Source organism: Tasmannia lanceolata, unplaced genomic scaffold (genome assembly GCF_043159265.1).
Source record: "Tasmannia lanceolata isolate RefF3 unplaced genomic scaffold, GAP_Taslan_0.1 ptg000019l, whole genome shotgun sequence".
Classification (NCBI taxonomy): Eukaryota; Viridiplantae; Streptophyta; class Magnoliopsida; order Canellales; family Winteraceae; genus Tasmannia; species Tasmannia lanceolata.
The window spans coordinates 20,988,104-20,993,648 of record NW_027518696.1 but is presented as its reverse complement, the minus strand read 5'-3'; positions in this window follow the sequence as shown (position 1 = coordinate 20,993,648).

Here is a 5,545-nt window from a genome sequence, read left to right as displayed (position 1 = left end):
TTTTTTTAAAAGATTACTAGAAAGAGAACAGAATTGAAGATTTCAGGTGATATGGAGAGCAGATCTGGAAACTATCAGAAATGAGAATGAAATTGAAGATTTCTTGTGATCTGGAGAACAGATCAGGAAATTTTCTGCGATTTGGAGAAGGGATCTTGAAATTATCTGCAAAAATGAAGGAAAATTCCAACGCTCGGCGAAATGCCGGCGATCCGAGTCCGATCGGAGAGAAAAAAAAAAGGGTTAGGGTTTGAAGAATTTGGGTTTTCTCTCTCTCACTTTCTCTCGCATTTCTAACGAGAATGAACAGTTTTCCCCTTTTTTTCTTTGATTTATTGGCACTACCGCAAATTGATGGGCGCACAAAATTGATAAGCGCACAAACCAGCCGCGAGACAAAAACGGGCTAATACACCCCCTTGCTTCGGTTGATCCTCTAATGTGTATAATTCATCCCCCTCTCAGGATAAATTCAACCCCCTTCTAAACTTGCACCACGACACCATCTCAGCTCGTTTGCTAGGCGAACGCGCTCGGATTTCGACGAAATTTCGCAGAGACCTTACTGAGACTCTAATCTAGCTTAGGGTGAAGTTTGGGACCCTACCTAGTTGATTTGATAGAGTTTTGCACAAACATGGGAGGTTTAGGGTACGGTCAAAATGGGGTGTCTTCACCAGGTGAGGTCTGCTTTTGAGCTCTACTTGTGGATTTTCTCCATCCCTTTTATATGGTTTGGCTTGGGATCTTTCATGTTGGTTAACTAATGTAAATACCCCAAAAACCCCCAAACGAAAATTCATTTTTCCCCTTTGGGGGACGGGCATTTGTGTCCCTCTTGTGTTTATTTAGTTAAGGATTCTCAAAGAAAGCCTAAAAATACATCTCTTGGGAGTTAATTAAAACCCTAAACATGTTTTCTACAGCCCTAATTGAAGATTTTCGTGTAGGAAGAGAAGAGAACCAAGGTTTGGGGATCAGAGACTGAAAATCTAGGTAAGAACTATGTTTTGTATCGATTTATGTTTTAGAAACCCTAAATCAATGACCTTATGATTTTGAACGATGAAAGTAAAGGTTTTGATTTCATTTAAGATGTGTTTGAGGACTGATCTTTGATTCCTTAGGGTTCTCTTTGTTTCAGAACCCTAACGAACCTAAGATCGTATTGTTTGGATTTTAGAAAATTTTGTCTTTAAGGGTTTAACCTAAAAGTTTAGATTAAATTATGATAAATAAATTTTGAGCTTTGGAGAGTGAAATTGAATTAGATGGATTGTAGGTAACTGAGGTGATTATGAAAAGGAAAGTAGTTCGATATCAAGGTACGTAATTTCGTACTACTTTAGTGATATAAATCGTCATTGAATGAAATGCCTCTTTGATTTCAACTCTCTAACATCTTTGAATATGTGAAACCTATGATAACCTTAGCCTTTGATTTGGGTCTTGCATGCCTATCCTTTGTTGAATACGCTCTATTGAATTTTGTACTCATTGGCAACCTACGATTTTCGTATTGAATATATGACCCTTTTGCTGTATGAACCTTTTGTCTTTTGTATACTCAACTATTTTGGAAAATCTTGTGGAACCAATGTGAACCACAATCTTTGGAACTTTGGACCTTCTGTATATGTAAAAACCTTTTGTGGAGGCTTAGGTTATATGTGAACTATAAGGGCCCGTAGCAATAGAAGTTATACGTTGGCTTTTGGGTCCCGTCAGTGGGTGCTATTCGTTGACCCTGTCAACAGGTATATGAACTCAGAAACTAATTTCGAACCGTAGACAGTCGAGTTAAATAATATATTTTTTGGGCTAAGCTGTTGACCTTTGGGTGGTGTTGTACCTTTTGATTACTTTCAGTAATCTCTTGAGACTTTGTGACTTCCCTCTATTGGGACCCTCTTTGATGTGACACTTTGAAATATGGCTTTGTGTACTTTGTTTCTCATTTATTGTATTTGTATTAGCCACATCATGTGTAGCTCACACTATCTTCGTTTACATATTGATTCCCTCTTCGTAGCATGCTTTGACCCTACTTTTGTAGTGCGCTATTATGTACCGAGCTTTTCAGCTGACTGTGGTTATATTAACATTTTTAGAGTTTGATCCTCCTGAGGTGAACGAGGTAGAAAAAGCTTAGTTTCGGAACCGTAGGAGCTTGGAGATTTTATTTAGCTTATTTGCTTTTGTTTCAAACAGTGGGTATTTGATTCTAAACAAATGTGTAAGACTACATCTATGCTTATTTATTTTTGGTTCAGGGGAGAGTTGGGATTTGATTTGACTATGTTGGGTCCACATTATTTGAGACTTTGATATTTTAGCTATAGAATGCCATGTTTATTTCTGTTATTGGTTTGTAGCCTTGTATGCTTGTGGGATTTATCTTGCAGGTGTACGACGCTACCACGTTCTACGCCCAAGGTGGGGTTTGGGGCGTGACAACCGAATTCGGCATGGACATTCACCTCTGTTCAGCTCGGACAAGGGTGTTCATATCGACATTCTAAGCTTGGATTGTATGTCCACTTTTCAACCTAGTTTAATCAGTCCGGATGAAGGGTTGTCTTTACTTCATTCCACCACTTTTCACCCCAGCTTAATGAGTTCGGGTGAAGGTTTGTCTTTACTTTGTTCCACTGAGGTCGGACAATGGTTTCCTTTGCCCATTCCTCCCTAAGCTTAGTCGATTTTGTTTGACTAGATTAAGATCGGTTGAGCGAGTTTTGTGTTGCCAATAATGATTGGCTGACCGTTCCGCTCGGCCAGCCATTGTCTTGAGTTTGGAGGTAGGAGCTCGGTCTTTGTGAGCTTGATTCGAGTTGGATGTGCTGAACTGCATGGCTATCCTTGTGTTGGGATTGACATCTGGCTCTGCCTTTCTGAAATTCAAGTTGGGTTAACCGTGTTAAAGTTCTTTGTATCCTATCTGGTCCTGTCGAACTAGTGCTCTTACCTTATTGGAGTCTTACGAGTCTTCGCCCACTCCTACTTGGTCTCGACGAGCTCCGAATTGTCCTGACCTAGGTTGTCCAAGTTGCTTCTTTAGACTTGAGATTTCATAATTTTTTTGTTGCTCATAATAGGATATCTTGGAGGGCTTTTGGAATTCTAAAGGTTTGACTTGTTACTTCGTATTTCGAACAGAATTCTAGAAGTCTCCTAGGATGGCAAAATGTGTCACCCCCCCGCTTGGGGACCTGAAGAGTCATGATCTAGGCTAATGATTGAGGCAGCAAACTTCTTTAAAATAGGGCGATGTCTCAATTCTCTCCTCATTCTTGAAATATAACCTAAGGTTGATTTGGTCCCAGCTGAAAGCACACCTGATGAGATGATATGCGCTCACGAACTGGCAACAATGATACGAGTACTTGCTATTGGTTAGGTGTTTGCCACGTATCTGTTTTCAATTGGAAGTCACGTGCCCGCTCCTGATTAGTGCCACGTGTCCACTTCTAATTGGTTGGTGGTTTTTCCTTACCACCAACACATAGGTAAAAGATTTATAAGAATAGTAGATATGTTACTTTATCTTTAACTTCTTTATGGTCTTCTATGTTCTTCTTGTTCTTCATATTTGTTCACACCTTTTTCTTTTTGTTTCTCTTCTTCTTGGTTCTCTCCGTGAATTATCAGCCATTATGCTTCAAAAAGAAGCGGGAAAAGAAAAACGAAGGGGAAGAAGAGGAAAAAGAGGAAGAGAGGGAGGAGAGACGAAGAAGAGAGAGAGAGAGAGAGAGAGAGAGAGAGAGAGAGAGAGAGAGAGCACCACAAGTTCATAATTTCAAAAGGGAGCTTGACTAGTAATTTCAATAACTTTTAGAATTTAAGCAGTAAAAAACTTGGAACAGATAGTAAATGCTACTGATATTAGTCATAAATACACTAGAGGTGGCTGGCCTGGGACGAAGTGGGGGTTCATATGTCTCTTCGCTTCTCAAAAAACTCCCGAAACTAGGGATGCAACTAGGGTCGGGTTCAACCTGGAAAAAAGTCGGGTTGGGTTGGGTTGCTTTCGAGTCAGGTTTGGGTTGGTTTTGGGTTCGGGTTGAGGGCTTGGGCAACATGACCCGAGTGAAACCCAACATTTTTTATCATTTTTAGTAAGCTTAAAAACTCAGGTTGGGTCGGGTCAGATTCGGGTTGAGTAAATGGTTCCTCAAGTCGGGTTCGGGTTGGCCTCAACCCGACCCAACCTGACCTGAGTTGCACCCCTACTAGAAACCCAATTAAGAAAGATAAGAGAAGATCAGTTAGTTCAATTATAAAAAGATGGTCACCAGCCGTTGGTAAAATGATTCTAAATTTTGTTGAAAGAAACACATTTCTCTCCTCCAAATTTACTTGTTCTAATCGTGTGAAGACGAAAATGCCCCTAAGGCCTTGTTTGAATTGCAGAAATTTGTTGGAAAAGAAGTGCTTTTTCAAAAGCACATGCTTTTCTATTGTTTGTTACACATGAAAAAATTACTAATATGAACCAATTCAAGATTTGTTTTAAGGACCTTCAAATTATAAGTGGGGGTTGCTAGGGATCATCGTAAAAATCAATTCTGCCGCTGGGCTGTTGCATGTGAGAGCATCCCGTCAGGCGAATTAAGTAAATAGGACAAAATCTGAGCCTGTGTGGCTGCTCTCACGGGTAACAGCCCTGCCAAGAAATGCCTTTTGAGAAAGTCCCTAGCAAATCCCTTATCAGTGAACTGTTTGGACGGGAAGAATTTACTCGAAAAATTTGGAAAGAAAAAGTATTTCTTCACACATGAAGAAAGATTTGAATGGTATGCAAAAATATAACTTCAAACTTTTTTTTTTGAATGGCATGCAAAAAGATAACTTAACCAAAATTATTCAATTTTTATGTAGATAGACCTTCAATTTAAGACGATATCCATCTAAATTAACCGTATTCATATCATTTTCTTCTAAATTGTCTAAAGAAAAAAAAATCTTCCAAGAAAATATTTTCCATCAAAGATGTTTTTCTTGCAATCCAAACAGACCCTAAATATAGGGGTGCAACTCGAGTCGGGTTGGATCGGGGGTTGAGGCCAACCCTAACCCAACCTAAGATAGCATTCTCCCAACCCAACCCAACCCAACCCGGGCTCGGGTTGAGGAAGGTCAATCCTAACCCAACCCGCCTCTAAATTTCTCAACTCTAACCCAAACCAACTAACAAAAATCGGGTTGGGTTGAGTCGAGTTGGTTCAAGTTCACTGTGGGCCAAATAAAAAATACAATTAGAGGACGGAGGTTGGGTTCGGATTGGGTGGGGTTGCCAAGGCCTCAACCCTAACTCACCCAACCCGAAATTAAATCGGGTTGGCTCTTCCAAATCCTAACACAACCCAACCTGAGGAAATGCCAGCCCAACCCGAGCCAAAATGGAGCTGAACCTGTCCGGTTCGGCTTGAGCCCGACCCAAGTTGCAATCCTACCTAAATTTTATCAATTTCCTCTAAATTGTTGCAACAAATTTTTTTTACTAAGAAAATAATTTCCTCAAGAAATGTTCTTCGTGCAAGCC